Source organism: Schistocerca serialis, chromosome 1 (genome assembly GCF_023864345.2).
Source record: "Schistocerca serialis cubense isolate TAMUIC-IGC-003099 chromosome 1, iqSchSeri2.2, whole genome shotgun sequence".
Taxonomy (NCBI): Eukaryota; Metazoa; Arthropoda; class Insecta; order Orthoptera; family Acrididae; genus Schistocerca; species Schistocerca serialis.
In genome coordinates this window covers 123754170-123780364 of record NC_064638.1, presented here as the reverse complement: position 1 = coordinate 123780364, position 26195 = coordinate 123754170, and the positions used below count along the sequence as shown (strand labels likewise).

The 26195-nt window shown below is 40.7% G+C and overlaps 1 pseudogene; it reads left to right on the top strand.

The window, feature by feature from the left end:
- Positions 1 to 24036: 24036 nt before the first annotated feature.
- Positions 24037 to 24153, top strand: LOC126420111 (5S ribosomal RNA; annotated as a pseudogene).
- The last annotated feature ends 2042 nt before the right edge of the window (positions 24154 to 26195 follow it).

The following is a 26195-nucleotide window of genomic DNA, read 5'->3' as shown; positions in this document are numbered from 1 at the left end:
CAGGAATCGATGTAGTTGCGGAGATACATACTTGGGTACTATTAAAAGAACTATGGAAATGGTCTAGAAAAATACAAGGGAAACTGTAAAAGGGGAGATACAGATAAATCAGCTGCTGCGCATCATGATTGCAACCAGGAGGCCACCAGATTAGATTTTATAAGACTCAGATTAGATTTTATAAGACTCAGATTAGATTTTATAAGACTCAGATTAGATTTTATAAGACTCAGATTAGATTTTATAAGACTCAGATTAGATTTTATAAGACTCAGGCACAGGCAGCCACAAGTGGATTACATGAGAGACAATACGGAGACGCCGCAAAGATTACTAAACATTCCACTATTTTAATTGGAAGCAGGAGGGTGTGGAACAATGATTGCTGTGCGGAAGAAGATATGTTTTCCAGCAGTGACAGATACCAATAGCGCACGAAAGCAGCCGACAACGACCAATAATTATTCAAAACATGTGACGTCGCGGTTCGGCTCGGGACCACAAGGTAATTGTTTTGCTGTTAGTAGCGAACCAGGGTGTGCATTGGGCATACAAAAACGCTACAACCTCCTCGCACACCCCTCCCCGCCCTTTGAAGATGTCCCCCACAGATGGGGAGGTAACGTTAGGTTTCAATAAGTTTATTCGACCAAGGATAGCACAACAGACCGGAATGTTTTGATAAAACTGACGTTTCCGGCAGTGAAAGTTTACTCTTTACGACTATATCCATAACTAGCATGCTGCCCACTGTTTTTCTCTCAGACTGTATGGTGTGCACAGATTTTGTTTTTCGTTTTTCTTTAATTGAATTTCTATGTTGTACACGAAGTGCAATACCTTCTAAACTTGTTAAGCTTATTAAGGCCATAGAAATTTGGCTTTTCCGTATGTGCTTCTCACCAAAAAGCGATTCTGGTAGCTGGGGCTCAAGGTTTCTTTTATTCATGTCTTTTGTATTCTTGTGGTGATATTTCCAAAGAAACTTTCATCCCGTATCACATTTTTTTATATCTAGCCGGCTAGTGAAATACCAATTCTCAAAGATTTAGCTTTGAAATTTTTTAATATAATAAATTTTCATCCCCTAAATCACTCCTCTAGGGTTTGAATTTCCAAAAGCAGTTGAACACGTATTTTTTCTAACAGAGAAGCCAAGAAGAAATTTTCAGAGATTTAGCTTTGAAAATGCTTTCATAATGAAATAAGTTCATAAAACTTTTCATCCCTCATTTCATTCCCTAAGAGGGCTGAATTTCGAAAAATACTGAAACCCGTATTTTTTAAATTTGTAACCGAGAAGTCGCATACCAGTTTTCATAGTCGTAAGTTCAGTTCTTTAATAATGATTTATTTTCAAAAAAACTTTGGAACGTCCCCTTAGAAAAATTTATGAATGACTGTGCCGATAAACCTCTCCCGTTACTTGATTTTCAAAAAGATGAAACTGAACGTACTCAGACATTTCTCTCTTTTCTTATTCTGATCATCAGTAAACCGACAATATTTTTTGCGCAGCGCAATCTGAATTTCAATAATCCCTACAAAAGAATGGCCCTGAATAACCTACACCTTTCATGAATCACTTACCTCACAAAAATCTTCGTTGCTCGAACTACTGCAATATAGCGAGCGCCAATATTGCCAGCTAAATAAAAGATACTAACTACAGAAGGCACTAACTACTGATGGGCATACTTAGCAAATGAAAGATTTGGGTAGAGAACAACCAATGTATTTACCTTAATAGTGTTCAAAGTCATAATACATATATCAGTTCATGACATCCAGTCTTACAAATTTACTCGTTTAGAAGGATACACGTCCGGATCATCCGCTCTCAAAACTCCGCCATCTCTCTTCCCACATCCACCACTGCTGGCGGCTCACCTCCAACTGCCCAACACTACAATAGCAAATACTCCGACAATGCAAACCAGCTACAGACTGCTCACAGCACAGCCAGTGATTTTCATACAGAGCGCTACGTGGCGTAACCAACATCTTTTGCCCAGAGTTGTACCTCTTTAGTTCTTGTGTTTCCAAAAATGCTGAAACACGTATTTTTTTATTTGAGTGAGAAACCAAACACCAATTTTCGCAGTTCTAGCTTCAAAATTGCCTTAATAGCGGTGGAATTTCGAAAAATCGCTTCTCAAAAGACGCCAATAATAGAAGATCAACACTTTCTACAAATTTCAAGTTCCTATCCTTAACTTGGCGATAATGAGTCAGTATGTAGCCTTATAAAGTAGTGATATAATAATGTGTCCCCCTCTAACTAAAATGTCTGTTGAGCCGCTTGCAAGTGCATGCGAGTAGGATGGTAATGCAAATTCGCTACAAGTGGAGGATGTGTCCACTTGAAATAAGTTTCTGAATGCTCCAATAATGTCTCGTACCACCCTCAGTAGGTAAGTTGGAGGCCAAGGAAAGTTCATAATTTCAAAAATAACGGGAATCCGACATATCGATATTTAAAATGTATCATTATCGGCTCCCGACACATCGATAAAAATAATGGCCATAACGATGTATCGGTGGGAAAAAAAAATCGACGTATAGGTTAAAAAAATCGGCTGCACATTGTAAATATCTGCCGGTTTTAGAGTTATATATTAAAGTTTTGATTTATTATTGGATATGTTGTACATCAATAAGCTAGGAGCCTGCACACCCCATTAGATCAAGAATTGAAAGGAAAATGATGAACGCTCTCGTTCGGCGGTGACCAATTTTCTAACAAAGGTAACTGCAGGAAAGCAGCACAGCTACCTACTGTATCTGTCGCTATGTTTCGTCACGTATCTGATTTGACTGGAACTCTTCGTGTCGACTTCCTTATTCTTTCATTTCCTCAAGCGCAAACGACCTACAAACTGTGCACTAAGGGACTTCTGAGGCCGGATTCGAACCTGCGACCGTAGCGGTCTCGCGGTTACAGACTGTAGCGCCTAGAACCGCTCAGCCACCCCGGAGGCCGACCAGCAGTTCTAGTGTCTAAATTGTGTGCTACAACGTTACAATTTCTGTGGGTAGCGCCGAACGCCGATTACGATCAGCATTTCCCCTCACACGTCTCCGCCCACCGCAAAGAACAATATTGTTATTCAGAATTTTGTTCATCAGTTTCAGCAACCGTTTTTGAAGATTGGCGATGTGAAGAAATAGCATACTATTTGCGTTAACATTTTTTTCTTTTTTTTACGCAAGTGGCGTGATATTTCTTCGCATAGGACATCTTGTTATTCCATTCACACCGCGACCCCACACTGAGATCGGATTTCTTCTTTTCTTCACAAAGGCAAAGAGAAAGACGACGTGATCAAAGCTCAAAAGGTAAAATTATGTTCTACTACAATTTCAAAGCAGCTTCAAATATTTATCGAAAATTGCGAAAAAAGTATAACAAAATAAAAGTATCGGCACTCGATATTTCAATTGTGATACTGATATATCGATATATCCGTGAAAAATAAATATCGCCGACATGCAGGGTGAATCAAAAAGGATGGCGCAAACTTACAAGGCTGAAAGTACACGATAATAGAAGCACAAATGTGAAGTAAACATGGGCTCTAAAACGCATACCTTAAGAGCTATGAGATTTTCAATGTCGTTAAACAATTCTCTTCTACTGCAAGCTCTTTGTTTTCCATATTTTGCGAAGAGGTAGTATGGACCAAATCAAGAAAAAAAGTCCAGTTAATATGTGCATCCCTCAAAAGTTATGAGCACGTAGAAGAGTTGTGTTCCAAAGTACCGAAGATGAACAAGTGCTCATAGTTGTTAAAGGATGCGTTTTAGAGCACGTGTATACTGGATATTTTTTCGTGTTTCGGTTCATATCACCACTTCTCAAAGTATGGAAAGCAAAGAGCTTGCAGTAGAAGAGATTTGTTTCACAATATTGAGAATCAAGAATAACTCATAGCTCTCAAGGTATACGTAAGAGCCCATGTATACTTGACATTTGTGCTTCTATTGTCGTGTACTTTCAGCCGTGTAAGTTTGTGCCATCCTTTTTCATACACCCTGTATATCGATGCTTTTGGGAAAGATTTCGATGTGTTGATATTTTATCGACAGCCCCGTGCGAGCCGCATAACAGCCTGCCTGCTCGCTGCTCACGGGCCTAGCGGCGAGCATAGAGTGGTGCGTGGCAATGCGTGCCTGTCGCAACGTACGCGGCAGCTCTAGCTAGTATCGCCCAACTTTCACCCGGGGCGGCCAGGCGTGCCCTGCGCTACGCAGACGGAGCCTACTGGGAAAACCCGGTGCCACGCCTCCGCTGCCATTGTATTGTGTAACTGCGCAGAGTCAACACAGCGCGGCCCTGGCATGTCTGGCAGTTCTGCTGACTCAAACGCGCCGCAACGCACAGAGCCCCACAGAGAGCAGTTCCGACAGCTTCTCGCTGACTCACGCACGCCGACCTGGACCGCGCGCTATCGATTATCTAACGCCTAACTGCTTTCACCTTGCCACTGTAGCAGCCGCCCCCCCCCCCCTTTCCCAATTAGCCCATTTCTCTGATTGTATCGCTGTAGGTGGCGGACAGCAAGCCCGCTACGCCTAAGCCGTCGGCATACGGACCGTGCATCCGAAAACGTTGAGCGCTGAGCGTGCCAAGCAAGATCAACATACAACAATAATTTTACCCTCAACAAGATGGACTACCCGTGGGATCCCCGATTAGTGGCCTCCTAGCTGACATTTTCCTCAATCAGATACAAAAACAAATGTTTGACAATATAGTAATACCCAAAACACTGCAAAATAATATATTGGTACAGATATGTAGATGACATGAGTTGCTTAATAGATGAACCACAGTCTCGCATAAAAACTTCACGACAACATAAACTCCATCCACCCACAAATACAGTTCAAAAATGGTTCAGATGGCGCCAAACACTAAGACACTTATCATCTGACGTCACCAGTCCCCTAGACTTCGAACTACTTAAAGCTAACTAATGTAAGGACATCACACACATCCATCCCCGAGGCAGGATTCGAACCTTCGACTGTAGCAGCCGCTTGGTACAAATACAGTTCACCATTGAAACACAAACAAATGAAAAACTTAATTTCTTAGATCTCACCATACACAAGAGAAACAACAAACATTAATTCACAATCTACAGAAAACCCACAGTCACCAGCACCATTATTCATAACCAATCCAATCACTCCATAACTCATAAAGAAGCCAGTATCAGCTATTTACTACACAGACTGAACAAAATACCCATGAAAAAACATGATTACATACAAGAACTGACCACAATAAAAAAATTGAACTGGAGACTGGATGTGATGCAAAGAGAGTAGACAAAATAAACCATGAAACACAACACACAGACAGACAGACAGGCAAACACAACACAGAGACAGACAAACACAACACAGAACAAATCAGCAGACAAAAAATGGTTCAAATGGCTTTGAGCACTATGGGATTTAACTTCTGAGGTCATCAGTCCCCTAGAACTTAGAACCACTTAAACGTAACTAACCTAAGGACACCACACACATCCATGCCCGAGGCAGGATTCGAACCTGCGACCGTAGCGGTCGCGCAGTTCCAGTCTGTAGCACCTAGAACCGCTCGGCCACCCCTGCTGGCAACCAGCAGAAACTAAGTAATAAATGACATAACGTCTTACAACAGCAAAGTCACATGCAGGGTGGGTAATATACTAAAGAAACGAGGACTCAACGTAGCATACAGAACGAACAACACAATACAAAGCAGACTTGGAAGAAAAACCACCAACACTGACAAACACAGTCAGTCCGGTATATATCAATTAACTAGCAACGGCTGTCCATCTGTATGTGTGGGCCAAACATGCAGGAACTTCTGAATCAGGTATACAGAATACCTCAAAGCACTGAAAAGCAATACCTCACGCTCAACATGCACAGACCACCTGATAGCACACAATCACCACCCAACAAACATTAAAACTGACATACACATTCTTAAAACTAGTAGCAGCTCATACTAAAATCTGACTAAACAAGAAAATTATCACATCCAAAAATCGATAGCCCAAGGAAAGAAAGTACTAAATGAATACAGATCACTGTGCAATAAAACCCTCTCTGCCAAAACTGAAGAACTATACTGAAATGTCGAGACAACTTGTAATTACACTTTTTACGCAACGATACAAACTCAGAACAATAGGCTGTAGGGTGGTAGGACTGGACCAAAGTAACACATCCGGCAATCACCATCAACAGTTGCACCTAACATTTTATTTCGCACCTTTAAACCGGAGAAGTTGACAAATAAAACCATCACATGTTTAAAACTACCATCCATCTTTAAAATTTACCGTCCAGATAAAAATAGATAGTTCAATTTTAAACATTCATAAAAACGCGGTATTTATGGCCTATTACACATTTACTGAAATGAGTTAAATTTTATAGCTAATGTACTCTTTCATTACGAGAGTGATTGTTATTACCAGAATAATTCAGTTAATTTAGCATATAACAAAATATCATATGAGCAAAAAAGCTCATGAGATTCAACAACTACTCTCAGGAAACGGACGCCCGCCCGTTCGTCTGTTTACAATACAGGCCCGACATGGACCCCCAGACGGGGGCAGCAACGATCACGAATGGGCACGAGAAAATCCCAAAACTAGTGGGTATCAACAACAAACTAACATTTGCCCCAAATAACTAGAAACACAATAACTCATTATAGCACATCAGTAAAATTAATACATGATACGAATTAAAAATCGATCTACTGCCATTGAAGGAATTCTACTGCCACCATCAATGGAATACGTTTCAGGCCATTGAACACAATAACTGGCCTCTCAAGCTGGCTGATACTCAGACAGCTGTTTATTAGTAACAGTATGTCTCATTTAAGTTGTAAGACGTATGCTTCGCCGGCGATGGGCGAGGCATGACAGAATCTCTGACCAGAGAGTAGTTTATTGTTAGTTGTTGCTTGTCGCGTGTCTGCGCTTGACTGCGCGAGTCGACAGTAGTCTGCGCGAGTCTGTCGTGGCCAGTCGACAGTAGAAGTTAGTCTGGTGTAGTAGCGAGTCGGAGTCTGTAGTAGTCAGTCGGATGCAGTAGTAGTCAGTCGGCTTTAGTAGCGAGTGGACAGTAGTAGTCTGGTGGAGTCGGCATGCGTCGGCGGTGTGCTCTGCTCCGGTGTGCTCTGCTCGCCACTCTGGTCAGGACTCTGGACGATGAGTATTGTTGTAGAAGGTAAAGAAGCAGCATTGCGCATATTTAATAATGTATGTTAATTGTAATTAATTTGTTCAAAAAAATGCCCGAATAATAATTTTTTTTATAAAGTAACTCTTTTAAAGAAAAACATTCATTTCAATTTAAAGAACATTTTCAATGGATCATCACTCCTTTCAATGATCAAAATATATATATATATATATATATATATATATATATATATATATATATATATATATATATACGGCAGCATTGCACGAAGCTGTGTCGAAGAATGTATATTTAAGAGCAGATATAAGAGCAGTTTTATTGAGGTAAGAATTTTTGCTTGTTTTATTCAGAATACAGGGCCGAAGGTCAGTGCTGCTGTCCTTATAAAATTTACCAGACATTATTATTTCTGTTAGGAGATTACATTTCCTAAATGGTTCATTATTTAATCAGTATTATTATGTGGGTTTATGGCTCAATTTCCATTCTTTAATTTAACATATTTTGCTGGGAGGTTACAAAGTGAAAGAAAGTTGAAATATAATGAAATTTTGAAAGTCATATTTCAACTTTCTTTCACTTAAATGAGACATACAGTTACTAATAAACAGCTGTCTGAGTATCAGCCAGCTATACTGACAAATAACGAACTTATTAACAATTTAATTTTTCCGACACTGAGACCCATACGGCTTCCCATGTATAAGAACTTTAACTTTGCTGCCTTAATCACTGAGCGCTGACGTCATCAACCGCTGAACGAACGTACATTATATATATATATATATATATATATATATATATGTATATATATATATATATATATATATATATATATAGCGACTGGTCAATTTAACTCCGTGGTGTGATATAAATACAATAACCAGGCGGTACCTAAACAAGGACCAGCAAACGGGCAAACGGTTGCAATGACGGTTAAATCCTGACAGTAGAGATCTTCAACGTAATGTCTTCAAGCCCTAGTAAATGTTAATGATCACACCACATACACCTTAAAACATTACATATTAAACCAATTAAATCAACACATTGTAGGCTACACTCAGAAGGAGTAGCGACAGCAGCCCAAGAAAATACAGTCCACCGCACAGAGCCCAGTAGCGGATTCCGACCACAATTTAGAGGACAAACAAGGCCCTTACCCTCTTGCTTGTTCGCCGAAGCAAGCCGCCGCAGATCCCGATGCCAGAAGACATGAAGCAAGCAGAAAAACAACACCAACGGCTTCCCAGTAACGTCTCTTTCTACGCTGGTGATAGCTGTCATGGCGCCATCACCCCGGTAAACAGCCCCTTCTCGACGTGCCCTGCTTGCTGGCAGACATCGGGTCTTAGCTGTCCGCCACAGTTCCCAAAAAGCCGTTACTGCTCGGCGTCCCAAGGCAAAATCACTCCCTCTTCCTCAGCTTTTCCACTCGCTCCCGATCGGTCCGGTAGGTGGCACCAGCGCGCGCTCTGCGCACACCGCCGGAAACATGATCCATCCCGGCGGCAGAAATATCGTTGATTGAGCCACACGGCTCATATACAAATAACACCCACACCAATACTACTCATGAAAAAAGGAAAAAGAACCATTCTCTCTGTCTCTTTCTCTCTCTCTCTGCCTCAGGCCTCAACACACACACACACACACACACACAGACACACACATGCACGCGCGCGCGCACACACTCACACAAACCAAACACCACAGTCGCCAAATACACTTCAAACCCGCCCGCCTCACCCAGCCATACACGCTACGAAACAAATGTATACCACACAACTAAAACAACATGTAATGACGGCGAAAACTCTGCCTTTGTTTTGAAAAGTCGGAGAGGGTGCAATGTCAGGCGACCATAGGTCACGAAATCAGCCTATTCACCTCCCCAACAACATATGAGAATGCACTAATACATCAAAACTGTAAGTTACACACACGAAACGTGATATACACTCAGTTCCGTTTGTAAGTGCATGATAAACAGAAAAATAACAATTACGTTTTGCTGTTTGCAGATGAGAAGTTGTAGATTGTGTAACATACTAGCTACCAACATGAATGTCCAATAGCATCGTGTAAGGTCTGTAAACAAATGCATAAATCCACTCTTTTGCCAATTAAGCTATAACTATAACTTTAGACAGAATGTTATAAACAACAAACAGTGCATCAGGTCGTTAATACATATCTCAACAGTGAAAAATGATGTACTCGTCTTTACAGCAATTATTTATTCACAATTGTAAATATTATGTACCAAAAGTTTCGCTAAATGTTAATATGAACAACAATTTTACAGCAAGAAAATAAAAAATAACCCACTGTAGAAAGCACAAAAAGTGCTGAAACGTATCTGGGTAGTACAAAACTAAAAAGGTGTCTTGCGTAAGGTGGAATTCTTCGTTCCGCTTTTATAGCAAGCACAGACATAAGAAGAAGAACTGTAACACCACAAGATGATGCTCAATAATGTTCGATTATCGCAAACTCTCAAAAACAGCAGAAAATTACGCTGTGATGTAAAACAGTTTAGCTGTCGTAACATGCAGAATTTCCCATTCTCACCTCACAGAGATGAAATATTAAGATAGGGGAAATAAACTGAAATGGCGTATGGAAAAGTAAATAGAAGCACACCTTGGTCCACAGTGATGGCAACGCCAATACGTTGCAGGTTATCTACCTGTGTGGTTACACGAGGAAGGGTAAAGGAATTCTAGTATGGGAAATTTTTACATGTACTAAAAAGAGATTGTGTCTCTGTGTGCTGGCAGATCTCATAATTCGAGCCACATTAAGCTCCCCTGAACTCAAAAAGACAGAGGAAATCCGTATAGTTGAGAGAAAAGACTAATGTGGAGGCATCTTTCTCATTGCTTTAGTAAAAAGTAGTATGTCTGCCTATTGCCTGATCCACTTTGACCATTGACAGTCGGGTTGTCTACACGCAGTGACAGAGAATTTCCTACATGGAAGGCGCAATGACCTCATCAATGTAGTTGAACAGGCAGCACTGACAAGATGGTGGATAGCTGAGTGAGAGAAATTTAAAAATGCAGATTGTTGAGAATTTAATAAAAATACCGAAAAAATTTTAAACAGTAAAAAGATTTAAAAATTCAAGATGGTGGAACTAGATCTGTTGTGTCACCTATTCAACTGTTTTGCCCTCTCCACCAATCAGTACTCCACAGATAATTAAAATGAAACAGCCAGCCACGTTGTAGCAGCCATGCTGACCATTCTCAAAGTATCCAAAACCTCTGAACTTTCTTGTGGCACATTCCAAAGAATACATCCAAACAACTACTGTAGATCTTTAAACACTTTTTTAACATAACCTTGTACAAACATGTATTGTGACACTTAACTTCTACAAACATATAATTTGATGACATATATCCCCTAATTTTGACAACAATAAAGTTTTATGTGCAGTGAGGCAGTCAGGAAATTGAACATTAGTTTTCACAAATTTAGCCCCCTCTCACCCATCCCAGATCAGGACGTCATTGTGACATGAAGTCTGAGACAGGAAGAGTATAATCAAATTCATCTATTCCAAAGATGCACTAACGTAGTGATTCTTTATGACTCATAGTGGTAATTTATAAATTATTTTTCTGAATACGAATTCCCTGACATCGGCTGTGTTAGTTGTAGATCTGCTATCCAAAAGTGACATACGAAAATTTATGCTGGAACAGGACTCAAACTCGGATTTCCTGCTTGTCGCTAGCCATCACCATAACCAGTTTGGCCATCCGTACACGATTCCCAACGAGATCGACACTTCCATATGTCACATCACTAAATTTATCGCTTGTAACCGTGGAATCCGCGTTTTAATCCTGGCCTGACACAAATGTTCATATATGGACTGTTGGGTAGCAGAGCTATACCTACTACAGGCGATGTGAAAGGATTCGCAAGTGGCGAAATGATTTCGAAAACATTTCGTACAGCTGTGGATCTTCGACAGTCTGTTCTATCATGCAAATATGTACGTATTACCAACTAGGCTGGCACATGATGATAATAATATTGGTCTCGGTTGCTTGTTGTCTTATTATCTCTGTAGCGGGAATCGAGTACTGTTGCGAGCATTAGGTGATGAATTTGGCGGACAGCGACAGAAGAACGTAATCAATGTGACGTATCGCAGGATGGACGATCCAGCGAGCGTCCACCAACAGCCGATGTTGTGAAGACGACCGCTAGTGACAAACGAGAAATCTGGGTTCGAGTTCCGATCCGGCACAAATTTTCGTGTGGGCTGTTGGGTAACGAATTAATTTCGAAATACTTCGTACAGCTGTAGATTGTAAGCAATCTCTGTCCTTTCCGACAAGAATGTAAGTAAATATGATTAAATTTTTGTTACAGATTTGTTGAGTATTATAAGTTTCATCTTATCGGTACACAGAAAACTTTTGTCAACAAATTTGTCGATTTGGCGAAATTTATTTTTCTAATTTTGTTAAAATCTAATTGAAACAAAACAAGAGTGAAAGAAAAACTGAATTCATTAAGCAAGGTAATCAAAAAAAGCTTTGCACACTCTTTTACACATCTGTGCGGTGGGACAGTATGTGGAAAAAACTGTCACAATAGTATCAAAAATGGTTCAAATGGCTCTGAGCACTATGGGACTTAACTTCTGAGATCATCTGTCCCCTAGAACTTAGAACTACTTAAACCTAACTAACTTAAGGACATCACACACATCCATGCCCGGGGCAGGATTCGAACCTGCGACTGTAGCGGTCGCGCGGTTCCAGACTGTGGCCCCTAGAACCGCTCGGCCACCCCGGCCGGCACAATATTTTCATTAGACACATATCCCCTAAGAAAGGTAATTAGTTGACGCTGTTGGGTACTTACAAGTTCATAAAATGACAAAAAACAGTCTTGACACATTTAATACAATATTTTGAGTAACTGTATGTTATATTTAGAAACAAAGTTATAATACGAAATAAATTTTTTTAACCATCTCGTTCACATATGTACCTAATTGTTTTCTAGTTTTTGAACTGCCAGTCTTCTTACTGCAGGTATTTGAGCAGTTACAGAGTTACCTCTATAATCTACAGAAACTTTTTCTCTTTCCAGTGGCTTCAGAAAATTATTATAATTTTTTAATTTTTATGCAGAATTATCTGCACATATAGCTTACTTATATTGAACATTTAACACATTTAGTGTTTAGTGTCACTGGCTTCTGAAGAAGGCCAAATTATTTTGGCTGAAACCTGGGTAAAGATTGGTTTCAATTTGCAACTGAAGCTGACGTGTCACATGTTCAATTATCATAGTTGCTCACAGGGCTGCACAATGTTAAAAATTCTTCTATTTATATTAACTTACTTCCAGTTAGTCACATCTTCAAAGCTAGGAATAGTATCAGAAAGTTTCCAACAAATCTACAAATACGTTTTCCCAACGGAAAAAGAAATGTCTCTGTGAGAAGCTGAAGTGTAATGCTCCTGTAGCTGCCAAGATCGTTAGCTTACGATCGTGAACTTCTCGCTGTGTACGAAAACATCAAGTAATTTCGCTCCTAGTTGGAAGCCAGAGAGAGCAGAATTCTGATCAATGACAAGCCGCTTGTCTACACTTTTAGACAAAACAACAACAAATTTTCACCTCTTCAGTAGAATTTTTCAGAGTTCATTACCCAGTTCAGCACTGACAACGTAGTAGCTAAATGTCCGCCTCGAATTAGTTGCGTAACGAATGCTATTGATATTACCAATTTGCAGAGGGACAGGAGTCCGCCCGGGAACTCCAGAATAAACTGAAAGGCATAAATGGACTCACCCGTGCATTCAGTGTCAGCGCAACAAAATATGCAGTCGCGTGCATACAACAGTGGGAGATTTTCGTTAGCCAGAAGCGGCACCAGTCGACAATACTTCGGCAGATATCCAGCCCTTCGCCTTTGCGTCTAATTAGCTTTCACGCTTGGGTTGTCCACTGCACGTCACGACAGACCGCGGCCGACGATTTGATTCAGAGCTGATTATTCAACTTAGAGAATTCTGCGGCACTGTTCACCATAGTATAACACCATCTTGCGAGCAATGGTATATTTGAACGTTGGCATCGTTCTGTGATAGATTTAACGATGTGTCGTGACACTAGTTGGACAACAACTTTACCCGTGATCCTACTTGGTCTTTGCAATACATATAACCCGCATTCTTCTTCAGCGGAGTTCGTGCACAACGAAATACCAGACCCCCCCCCCCCCCTAACCAACGAATTCGTCGATTATTTAGGTTCCGCGCAGCTTCCTGGCCGTGACGAAACAAACTTCATTTGTCGCCAGAAGAAACATACTGCCCACATTTACTCTCATCAAACATCCAGACAAGGCACGAGACCAAACTTTGTGCAGCGTGATTTACGAAGATGCATACATGTCATGCCATGCAAAGACGACGTCAAACCTGAGCTGCAACAGCCTTACACAGACCTGCATCGTGTCGTCGAAAGTGGAACATGAAGTTTGTACACTCCAGCGATGGCAAAACCTCCACAGCCTTGACTGGCAGGATGAAACCAGCTTATGCGTTCCCAAAATACCGCCAACAAATATACAACAGAGCTACATCCACCCAAATCTGCCCCGCTACCTGAACGTAGAAAACGCTGCAGACGTCAAGTACACTTCTCTACAAGGTTTTTAGACGATGCTCCGCTTCCTCCAAGGGGGATGATGCATCGGCCAACATCGCCAGTTACCTTCAACCGCTATGTTTTTGTTATCTGCTGATGAGTTCACGCTCCAGATGCCAAAGACACCGGGTTTTGTTTTTTTCCTCTGTGGGTCGTAGGACGTTACATTTATGTATTTCTTAGGACGACTATTTCTTAGTTACAGAGTTCTTGAATAACTCTTTTCTAGCACTAACTAGTCTCAGGTCTTAGCAACTATTTTTTGCGTTTATTGGCCAATGAACGTTTATTTGTTCCTGGCACAACGGAGTCCATATTAGTATAATTAACTGAGTATCTCGGAATGTGGATTTATAATTGTTTGGACGTTTCACACCCAGACGTACTTGAAGCTTCCATCTCTAATGGCAGCATTATGCAAGAGCAAACTGCAGCAGAGCTATGTATTGAATGTTGCCCTGAGTTAAACTGTTTGTAGCCACAAAGTGATAACTCGTTCTCAAAGTTCCCCAATTTTCTAATTTGTAAAAACTGTAATTTCCAGTATTTCCACATCTAAAAATACTTCACAGACCGTTATAACTAAGCAGCCAAGAACACTCTAGGCATTTTAACCATGCTCAAAAGTCCGCATTTTTCTGATATTTTATATTTCATGTTCAGTAGTATTTATCCAAAAAATTACGTAAAGAGTCTTACTTGCAGTATTTTCACATCTAAAAATACTTTATGGTCCGTTAATATGAAACGGCTAACCACAGCGTAGTCATCTTGGCCTTGCTCAAAAATATACCAATGATCTGATCTTCATTGCCATATTCAAAACAGTTTATCGAAAAAGTAACATAAACAAGCACTTTCATGTATGCAATGTTCGATTTCTGTGTCGGCCGGATTGGCCGAGCGGTTCTAGGCGCTACAGTTTGGAACCGCGTGATCGCTACGGTCGCAGGTTCGAATCCTGCCTCGGGCATGGATGTGTGTGATGTCCTTAGGTTAGTTACGTTTAAGTAGTTCTAAGTTCTCGGGGACTGATGCCTCAGAAGTTAAGTCCCACAGTGCTCAGAGCCATTATCGATTTCTGCACCATACATGATGTAAGAGGAATGGAGTCTGAAATTATTTTCTGCATTAAACTTGCTCTGTGATGCTTGTCAAGTGTCGTGGGACAGGCAGACCGGCATGGGCAAGCCTGAACTCACTAACTGAGAGTTTTTCTGGTCCCAACAAGTCGTGTCTTGCTGCCGTCGAATGCTCTTGCCACTGGGCTCCATGCAATATAACATGCATGCTGCATTGCAAACTACACATAGGCACTATTGCTGGCCTAACTTACAGCCCAAAACGGACTTATTGACACGAATTTCTTTTTTTTTTTTTTTTAGGTCATCCGTCTACTGACTGGTTTGATGCGGCCCGCCACGAATTCCTTTCCTGTGCTAACCTCTTCATCTCAGAGTAGCACTTGCAACCTACGTCCACAATTATTTGCTTGACGTATTCCAATCTCTGTCCTCCTCTACAGTTTTTGCCCTCTACAGCTCCCTCTAGAACCATGGAAGTCATTCCTTCATGTCTTAGCAGATGTCCTATCATCCTGTCCCTTCTCCTTATTAGTGTTTTCCACATATTCCTTTCCTCTCCGATTCTGCGTAGAACCTCCTCATTCCTTACCTTATCAGTCCACCTAATTTTCAACATTCGTCTAAAGCACCACATCTCAAATGCTTCGATTCTCTTCTGTTCCGGTTTTCCCACAGTCCATGTTTCACTACCATACAATGCTGTACTCCAGACGTACATCCTCAGAAATTTCTTCCTCAAATTAAGGCCGGTATTGGATATTAGTAGACTTCTCTTGGCCAGAAATACTCTTTGCCATAGCGAGTCTGCTTTTGATGTCCTCCTTGCTCCGTCCGTCATTGGTTATTTTACTGCCTAGGTAGCAGAATTCCTTAACTTCATTGACTTCGTGACCATCAATCCTGATGTTAAGTTTCTCGCTGTTCTCATTTCTACTACTTCTCATTACCTTCGTCTTTCTCCGATTTACTCTCAAACCATACTGTGTACTCATTAGACTGTTCTTTCCGTTCAGCAGATCATTTAATTCTTCTTCACTTTCACAGGATAGCAATGTTATCAGCGAATCGTATCATTGATATCCTTTCACCTTGTATTTTAATTCCACTCCTGAACCTTTCTTTTATTTCCATCATTGCTTCCTCGATGTACAGATTGAAGAGTAGGGGCGAAAGGCTACAAGTCTTGTCTTACACCCTTCTTAATACGAGCACTTCGTTCTTGATCGTCCACTATTATTATTCCCTCTTGGTTGTTGTACATATTGTATATGACCCGTCTCTCCCTATAGCTTACCTCTACTTTTTTTCAGAATCTCGAACAGCTTGCACCATTTTAAATTGTCGAACGCTTTTTGCAGGTCGACAAATCCTATGAAAGTGTCCTGATTTTTCTTTAGCCATGCTTCTATTATTAGCCGTAACGTCAGAATTGCCTCTCTCGTCCCTTTACTTTTCCTAAAGCCAAACTAATCGTCACCTAGCGCATTCTCAATTTTCTTTTCCATTCTTCTGTATATTATTCTTGTAAGCAGCTTCGATGCATGAGCTGTTAAGCTGATTGTGCGATAATTCTCGCACTTGTCAGCTCTTGCCGTCTTCGGAATTGTGTCGATTATGCTTTTCCGAAAGTCAGATGGTATGTCGCCAGACTCATATATTCTACACAACAACGTGAATAGTCGTTTAGTTGCCACTTCCCCCAATGATTTTAGAAATTCTGATGGAATGTTATCTATCCCTTCTGCCTTATTTCACCATAAGTCCTCCAAAGCTCTTTTAAATTCCGATTCTAATACTGGATCCCCTATCTTTTCTACATCGACTCCTGTTTCTTCTTCTATCACATCAGACAAATCTTCACCCTCATAAAGGCTTTCAATGTATTCTTTCCACCTATCTGCTCTCTCCTCTGCATTTAACAGTGGAATTCCCGTTGCACTCTTAATGTTACCACCGTTGCTTTTAATGTCACCGAAGGTTGTTTGGACTTTCCTGTATGCTGAGTCTGTCCTTCCGACAGTCATATCTTTTTCGATGTCTTCACAATTTTCCTGCAGCCATTTCGTCTTAGCTTCCCTGCACTTCTTATTTATTTCATTCCTTAGCGACTTGTATTTCTGTATTCCTGATTTTCCCGGAACATGTTTGTACTTCCTCCTTTCATCAGTCAACTGAAGTATTTCTTCTGTTACCCATGGTTTCGTCGCAGCTACCTTCTTTGTACCTATGTTTTCCTTCCCAACTTCTGTGATGGCCCTTTCTAGAGATGTCCATTCCTCTTCAACTGCACTGCCTACTGCGCTATTCCTTATTGCTGTATCTATAGCGTTAGAGAACTTCAAATGTATCTCGTCATTCATTAGTACTTCCGTATCCCACTAAATCTAAGTTATAAAACTGAGAAAACCAGATAGCAGTCCAAAACTTTCCTCAGTCAACAATGTACAATTATTATGATGAATCAACATTCATGTGTGAAAGCAGACATCCTGTACACCAAAGTGCGTTGCTGAAAAATAAGATTTGCATTGCTAAGCTAATTTCTGCCTTCCAGATAGAAATTTTACCATTTGTAGAAACTACAGAACATTTATGACATCAGTATGAAGAAAGTTAGTAAGAAAAGAACATAACTGCACCTGTAATCCGAAAAGTAGTAGTGTCCTACGCACGGAACTCTTTATGTCCCTGCCGGTCGGAGTGGCCGAGCGGTTAAAGGCGCTACAGTCTGGTACCGCACGACCGCTACGGTCGCAGGTTCGAATCCTGCCTCGGGCATGGATGTGTGTGCTGTCCTTAGGTTAGTTAGGTTTAAGTAGTTCTAAGTTCTAAGGGACTTATGACCACAGCAGTTGAGTCCCATAGTGCTCAGAGCCATTTGAACCATTTCGTACTTTATGTCCCGGTATTCTCAAAATAAAAGGCAAATTGCCGCTGTATGTATATATATGGAAAAGATTTTAATTAGAGAATAGTGCCACAAAGTTTCACAAATTTTCCCAGGCAGTATTGTTTTTATCCTGTGTATAACATTAATAAATGATCACCAATACTCTGCACCCGGTTTCTGAACTACCAACACAGAACGATTTAACCACGCTATATTCATACAAATAAAATGTAAATAGTGGGTTAGAAAAAAGAAAAACAAACAAATACCGTCTGAACAGGTCTCGGAGATCAGACGGTACCGACCGGCCACTGTGTCATCCTCAGGCGTCACTGGATACTGATACGGAGGAGTGGGGAGCGTGGTGGTGGGGGGGGGGGGGGGGGGCGTGTGGTCAATGCTCTGCTCGCCCGGCTATTGTTACTTTTCGTGATCGGTGCCACTACTTATCAGTCACGTAACTCCTCAATTGGCCTAACTGAGTGCTGAATGCACCCGAATTGCCAGCAGCACTCGCCACCCTGGATGGTGACCCATCCAAGTGCTAGCCAAGCCTAATGGCAGGACAGAGTTAAAACGTAATGTACATTGCTATAATCAGCTTCCATACAACTAAGTACTCGCAACCTATGACCTATTTTATGAGTACTACACGTAAGCGCACGGGCCCATTACTGCTTGTAGCTGTCACCAAGGGAAACCAATATAAATATACCACTTTATCTGAGCGTCACCATAGTACGTAACCTAAACTGAAATGGTCGCACCCAGTTTTTCATTCACTGTAGAATCTCCGCAACAGCACTGGTCAGTCAATGTCAAACCTAATAACTGCATATATAAGGACCAGAGGCGGACCAATGCGTTATTGTCTTGCTAAGTTTGCGAAACTTATTCTCTTGAATGAACCATCCAGTTTTCTGAAACTGTAGTCATTTCTTTATCTGGAAATGTACATCTTCCCATTCGGATAATTCCTTTGTGTTGCGTCGCTTTTTTTTTTGTCTTAGAGTGTGCGTCACTTACTGGATCCCAGATAGTATTCTATAGAGATCTTAAATAGTACTGTATCTGTATCGAAAGGAGTTGACTGCGTGTATGAGTTGTCCATTCCACCTACTGACCGGTTCTAGGCGCTTCAGTCTGGAACCGCGCGACCGCTACGGTCGCAGGTTCGAATCCTGCCTCGGGCATGGATGTGTGTGCTGTCCTTAGGTTAGTTAGGTTTAAGTAGTTCTAAATTCTAGGGGACTTATGACCTCAGATGTTAAGTCCCATAGTGCTCAGAGCCATTTCAATCATTTTTGAGCCACCGACTGACTCTTAAATATTATTGTTGTTTGACGTATGAAATGAAGATAGTTACTTGGAGTTATTTTAATATCACGCTGAAGGTACGGCTGTGTACACATTTTTATGTGAATAATACTTGTATTTGAACTTCTGCATCACATTATTATGCCAGATGTATGTATACGTTTATAAACAATGTAGCTTGACGCTATTTTTAGGCTGCTTTTGAATATTACTCCATAGGCTCGTAAATAAGTTGGAAATAATGGAAATTGCCATAATTTTTACGCCAGAAGCATGAATGTATATGGGAATAATGTAACATGACACTATTTTTACGCATCATTTTAAAGTAACATTCATGAAATACAGAGTCACGCATTTATATTTCGGAAATAACGTGGATGCCATTTTTAAGTATCATTTTAATAGGTCCACAGAGGTACGTGACTTCCACGAAAATAATGCATATGTTTAATTTTCAAGTTGAAGTTACGTAGTTTATATTGCATATCTGGCGCCATTTTATACAAATAATTTTAATATAGAAAAGAGGTATCTATGTGTATGTAAATAATGTAACTTGAAACCATTTTTACGCATCATTATAACATAATCTCAATTACATAGAGAGGCATCGAATTCTCTTTCTAAAATAATGTAAATTGACGCCCTTTTTACGCCAGATGTATGTGTGCCCACAGAAATAATGTGACGAGACACCATTTTTACTCATATTTTTCATACTTCACTGTGATTGATTGGGAGAAAAAAGGGTAGGAGGTGTCTTTTTAGTGACATAACTAGCTTACTTTCGCCATCTTGGATTGTCTGAATGACTAGAGATAGGGAGGAGGGGCGAGAAGGGGAAGAGAGGGCTTTTAATTTCTCATTAACACAACTGGATTAGTTCTGCGATCTTGAATTTTTGACTGGCTCTGTTATTTTTAATTCTACCTTGCAATTGACTAGAGATATGGGAGAGGGGAAAGGAGGGGAGGGGTGTCGGGAAGGGGAAATGGTGTGTGGCCTGCCACTGATATGAATGGTGATGTCACTGACAAGATTGTCCCTGCATATAGGCAACCAGCACCAACGCTTGAACTTTTCACAGTCAACGGACCTCCAACTTGGATTCAGAGGTCAGTGGTGTGGCATACTTCAGTACCACATGTAAGTTCAAATTTGATCCAGAATCTTCATTATCTACTGACGAACATCAGAGATGGGCGTGAATGAAGTAACACTGGAAGATTGCAATAGAACCGGGTTCGATTAGTTCTAGGTCTACTGCGAGGCATTTTCCTAGGTTGCAGAAGTAGAAAATAGTCGTGTGATGTCAAGTGACAAATAACTTGGGTGAGAAGCAGTGCTCCAAAGTCTGGAAAACCGACTACGGCAGGGAGAGCATTGTGCTCAGCCCACGTCACGCCAAACCACATCGAAACGACGACATTGTCAGATGACGACACAGTGGACATTCAGCACTTGGCCTGTCAGTGCCAGTACACGGAGCTGGGACTGGAGGACTCGAACAGTGAAGCTATATCATGGAGCGAGTTATCCTGACGTGCAAAATCAAGCAGCCATGACAATCAGCAAAAAACGTAGGCAATAATAAGACGGCGAGTATAGCACCCAAACTAAGACATAACAGTACCGCTGGTATCTGGCGTGAATCCAACATGTCAAGTCGGCTGAGAGGAGAACACTGGATACTATGAAAGATCTTAGAGAAGAGACGGGTTCAGGGTCAACGTCGATTGAGATTAAAAAAGAAGTATTCAACAAGATGGAATCAATAACTAAAAAGACACATAAAAGATTACTGTTCTACGGGCACGTCCTGTATGCGGACAGTATCCTTCTCAAACAGAAAATTTGAAGCGTGAGTTACCTAACGAGGAGACCACTCAGGAATCAGATATTCCCATATTTGTATAAACTTACGGTACGTGAAGCTCAGAACTAGAAAACCAATATCCTAAAGGAAAACAACGCAACTCTCTGAAATTCTGAAGAAAAGCAAGTTTGAAATTTTATGAGAAACTGTAATTCACTAAAATTAACGGGACTTTTGACGATGGGTAACGTTGCAGAATAGCAATCGGATAACTATGTAGGTACCTCCCTTTTGCAGATGACCGGATTATACTGGTGGATACGCAAGACAGTCAACAGCGAGCTATGTGGTCCGTACATATACTGTCAAAACAATCTGATAACCGTATAGACAAATAAGCCTGAAGTTGTGGCTCTTGTGGAATAAATCATCTCAGAGGTGAAATTACGAAATTGAATAAAGTATTGGTACAAGTATATTGAACTAGTTTGGCTGTGATATCTTTTACGCTTTCGATAACGATCCTGGAAAGAAATATGGACTTCATATACGAAATACAGAAAGCGGTGGAGATAAATGTAGTTTCGTGGAAAGTAATAATGGAACAGGAAATGGGAGAGGTGTATGGTGGGGAGCGGTACCAGAGACCCTGACTTAGGGCTGGCTCACGAATGGACGTCTCCCGTTTCTCAAGGCTGGAAACCAAGAGGACGATGCAGCTGTACTATGCAGCTGTACTATATCCGAAGACCCTCCAGCTGCCACACACGTTACTCACCTCCCAATTTCCAGATGATTAACCCAGGGCGTGAGCAAAAGCCGTTTATTCAGCAGAGGGCTGAAGGCATCTGTCGTTAGCAGCTTTCAGTGGAATTAACTGCTTCTTTCCGGAAGGACACACTGGTTTGCCACGTGGGTGCGGTGTATTTAGACTGGGAACGTAACTGGTTCAATGTAAAACAAAGTCTGAAATAAAATTCTGCAAAAAATCTTAAATATCCCCTGGCTGACCGCCATGTGCAATATTATGACAGTACCCTTACTGCTTTATCAATTTCAAATATGGACTTCAAGCGAACAAACAATCACAGAAAATCGAAACAGCACGAAGCACATGAGTTACGAAATATTTCAGTGATATTAGAAATGGGCCTGAAAGAGGATGGTGTGTTCAGCTTTAAACTACTTGGTTTCGTAACGAGTAAAAATATCTAACTTGAAAATGTACGTGATTATGATGATGATACTTGCAGTCGGTGTTCTTCAGAACTCTGACTACACCACTGCATCCTCTTTGTGTTCCTCATTAATCTTTCTCGTTTCTGCTGGTGAATTTTGTCTGGGTCTTGCCGTTTGCAAATAGTGTCATTACAACTGTCTTTTTGTTGTAAACATTCGATTTCCTAAGCAGTGTTTAATGTTTTAAAATGGTTGAACAGTTTTTCAGTAAACAATTTATTTCCTGTTTCTGAATATCTCTCTCTTAGATCAGATGCTACTTCTCATTTCAAATTTTTTCTGGTTTCGCTAACAAGCGACAAATACTGCAGATTTTCATTCGTATACTTCAAACTGTTTACTTCCTTTTCCGATTATTAATAAAGAAGTTTTCGCACTTCAAAATAATAATCCCTACATAGTTCAAACATCTGCACTAAGGTTTGTTTCTTAGTGTTCCACTTTGGTACGTACAGCATAGGAATTAGAATGTTTGTAACACCAACTGCATGTCGCATTTCGCAATTTAGACCATAGCCAAACGGCTCACGTTGGCATTATACTCAAGGAATCTTCGCTCCTGTTCTCATTATTGTACAAAGGAAATTACGGAAGTTACCTACATTACTTCATTTAATTCTATGGTTCATTGCGTTTCCTTATGACTTAATTCCGGAACACTTCATCGCTTTAATCTCCTTTCACATACATCATTGCGTTCATTCTTTTGAACTATGCATTAAAGCAGGTTGAAAGTCTGCTTAAATTCGCAGTGAACAAAGAAAAACCCTCCTTTTGATCAGTTTCACTCCAATGACTCACTGTTTACTATCTTACAAATGTGCTCTAAAATTCGTTTTGCGGAAACAAAGCTTTCCCTCTTTCGGTACAACTCAAGGTGTTTCTTTTATGTAATTACCTCACCTAGTGGGAATGGAGTTAACTGTCTGTAAACTTCAATGTTATAGATTTTATTGAAACCTTCATTTGACCAAGTTCGCGGTGTACGAAACAGCGAGTACTGGTTTCATCAGCTTAAATCGTTATCTTAAAACCTGGAAATTGTTATAAAAGTTCACAAATTAACAGTATTTCGGGATGCAATAGCATTAATAAAAATAATTATGTAAAAAGTACATACTAGAATACAAAAATACGGTGTCTAACTCAAGAGAATAGATAAGACACTCTGTCATTACTGGAATGGCGTTAATATGCTCAATGAAACGTCAGCTGTAAAACAACACCGAATAGAACTATCCAGAGCCAATGATATGAAGCTATGTGCAACAAAATTACAGTGAAAGCCTACCTTACAGTCATATATACAGTAAACATATGTGAAGCATGTTGTACATAGGTCTTTGTAGTAATATGAGTATGACGTAAGATAAAGTCATAATGCCAAGTAAGAGAGCCAGTCCAAGTTAACCACGCCAGAGTAGCAAACAGAGGGACGGGAATTGTGTTAATGGTTCTACAGATCAATGAAGGTGCCACGAGATGTCAGTAAAGTACAAAGAAGTGCAATATAACGTAATGCAATAGTACTGTATAGTAACACTAAAATAGTAATTTAAAAAACAGCTGATATAACCAACAGTAATAGCTATATAATTGTTAACGTTCTGTGTAATGAAACTGAAGGCGCACTAATATAAGGCGTCTGTAAGTGGTGCAATATTATGAAAACCTAATAATACCACACAGAGAGAATTAGCTTCAATAATATTTTATGCTTTACATTCCTCATTACAGAAATACTAGCCATTATACACGGTGTTGGCAACGGCCTTGCCGCAGTGGATACACCGGTTCCCGTGAGATCACCGAAGTTAAGCGCTGTCGGGCGTGGCCGGCACTTGGATGGGTGACCATCCAGCCGCCATGCGCTGTTGCCATTTTTCGGGGTTCACTTAGCCTCGTGATGCCAATTGAGGAGCTACTCGACCGAACAGTAGCGGCTCCGGTCAAGAAAACCATCAAAATGATCGGGAGAGCGGTGTGCTGACCACATGCCCCTCCTATTCGCATCCCCCACAGAGGATGACACGGCGGTCGGATGGTCCCGATGGGCCTGAAGACGGAGTGCTTTATACAGGGTGTTACAAAAAGGTACGGCCAAACTTTCAGGAAACATTCCTCACACACAAATAAAGAAAAGATGTTATGTGGACATGTGTCCGGAAACGCTTAATTTCCATGTTAGAGCTCATTTTAGTTTCGTCAGTATGTACATGATTTCATACGGGATACTCTACCTGTGCTGCTAGAACATATGCCTTTACAAGTACGACACATGTGGTTCATGCACGATGGAGCTCCTGCACATTTCAGTCGAAGTGTTCGTACGCTTCTCAACAACAGATTCGGTGACCGATCGATTGGTAGAGGCGGACCAATTCCATGGCCTCCACGCTCTCCTGAACTCAACCCTCTTGACTTTCATTTATAGGGGCATTTGAAAGCTCTTGTCTACGCAACCCCGGTACCAAATGTAGAGAGTCTTCGTGCTCGTATTGTGGACGGCTGTGATACAATACATTCTCCAAGGCTGCATCAGCGCATCAAGGATTACATGCGACGGAGGGTGGATGCATGTATCCTCGCTAACGGAGGACATTTTGAACATTTCCTGTAACAAAGTGTTTGAGGTCACGCTGGTACGTTCTGTTGCTGTGTGTTTCCATTCCATGATTAATGTGATTTAAAGAGAAGTAATAAAATGAGCTCTAACATGGAAAGTAAGCGTTTCCGGACACATGTCCACATAACATATTTTCTTTCTTTGTGTGTGAGGAATGTTTCCTGTAAGTTTGGCCGTACCTTTTGTAACACCCTGTATATCCAAAGACAAAATGACGTCAGCTCGGACCAGGTCAAACTCTGCCGCTGGAGAAGAGAATCACATTGTTGTCGCCCAATTTACTGTGCAGTCACCGACTAAACACGAAAGAAAATTGTCCACGAAGTGTGAATAGTAGGAATAAACTAACGAAAGATTCAGAAAAAACTGAAACTGATATCATATACGAGTAATCTACTTCAAAGCCTAAATGAAGATGATCCAGATGGAATTTTGCGAGTTGTACACATTCCTACAAGAAGCCTATCTTAAGTTTTAAACAAGCATTTTTTCGGGCGACGTAGCAACTTTCTAGCTTAATGGCAGAGCGAAAAGACACAATTGTATCTAGTGGATTTCTACGAATTCTCTAGTGGTGATATAGTTAGACATAAACTATCCTGGCATGAGTATGTGGAGAGATTTCAGCGGTCGGCTAATCTGACATTATTATTTTAACAGTACTGTCAATTCTATAAATTATGTACATAAGCTTCAAGAATGGTAGTTAGAATTGGGCAGTAGTCCACTTCTTGATTGTCTGCACCCGGTTAAGGAAAAGTTGATAGGGGAGTAACATGGTGCATCCTCGCATTATGGGATTATTGTGAGACATTTTCCAAATGAAAACTTTGATGAATGGATTGGCAGTCGGAGTACTATTTAATGGCCTCTACAATCGCATACATCATAACCATGAATTCTTCAGTCTAGGGTACACAAGAAAATGTTTATTTTGTCCAAGTTCGTGGTATTGAACATTTGAAGGAACGAATCCTTCGGAATCTGAAAACGTGCAGCGGTCGGAGATTTTTTAAAATCAGTCTCGAGAAGATGTAACGCTTGGTCAGAACAGCATGAAAGGCAGTTGATCATCTTTTAAAATTGCTTGATGTGTTATTGGATCAAAAGCATTTCGGAAGTCAAGAAATACTGCATCCATCTAGCTGCCTTCAATCATGGCTTTCAGAATTCTTATTAGTAAAGTGCAAGTTGGGTTGCGCAAGATCGATGTTTCCTGGAGGAGGACGTTCTGTTATAAACGCCTCCTTATGTGTGAGGTCAGAAGACGTTGAACCTTGCGATCAGCATCTAATG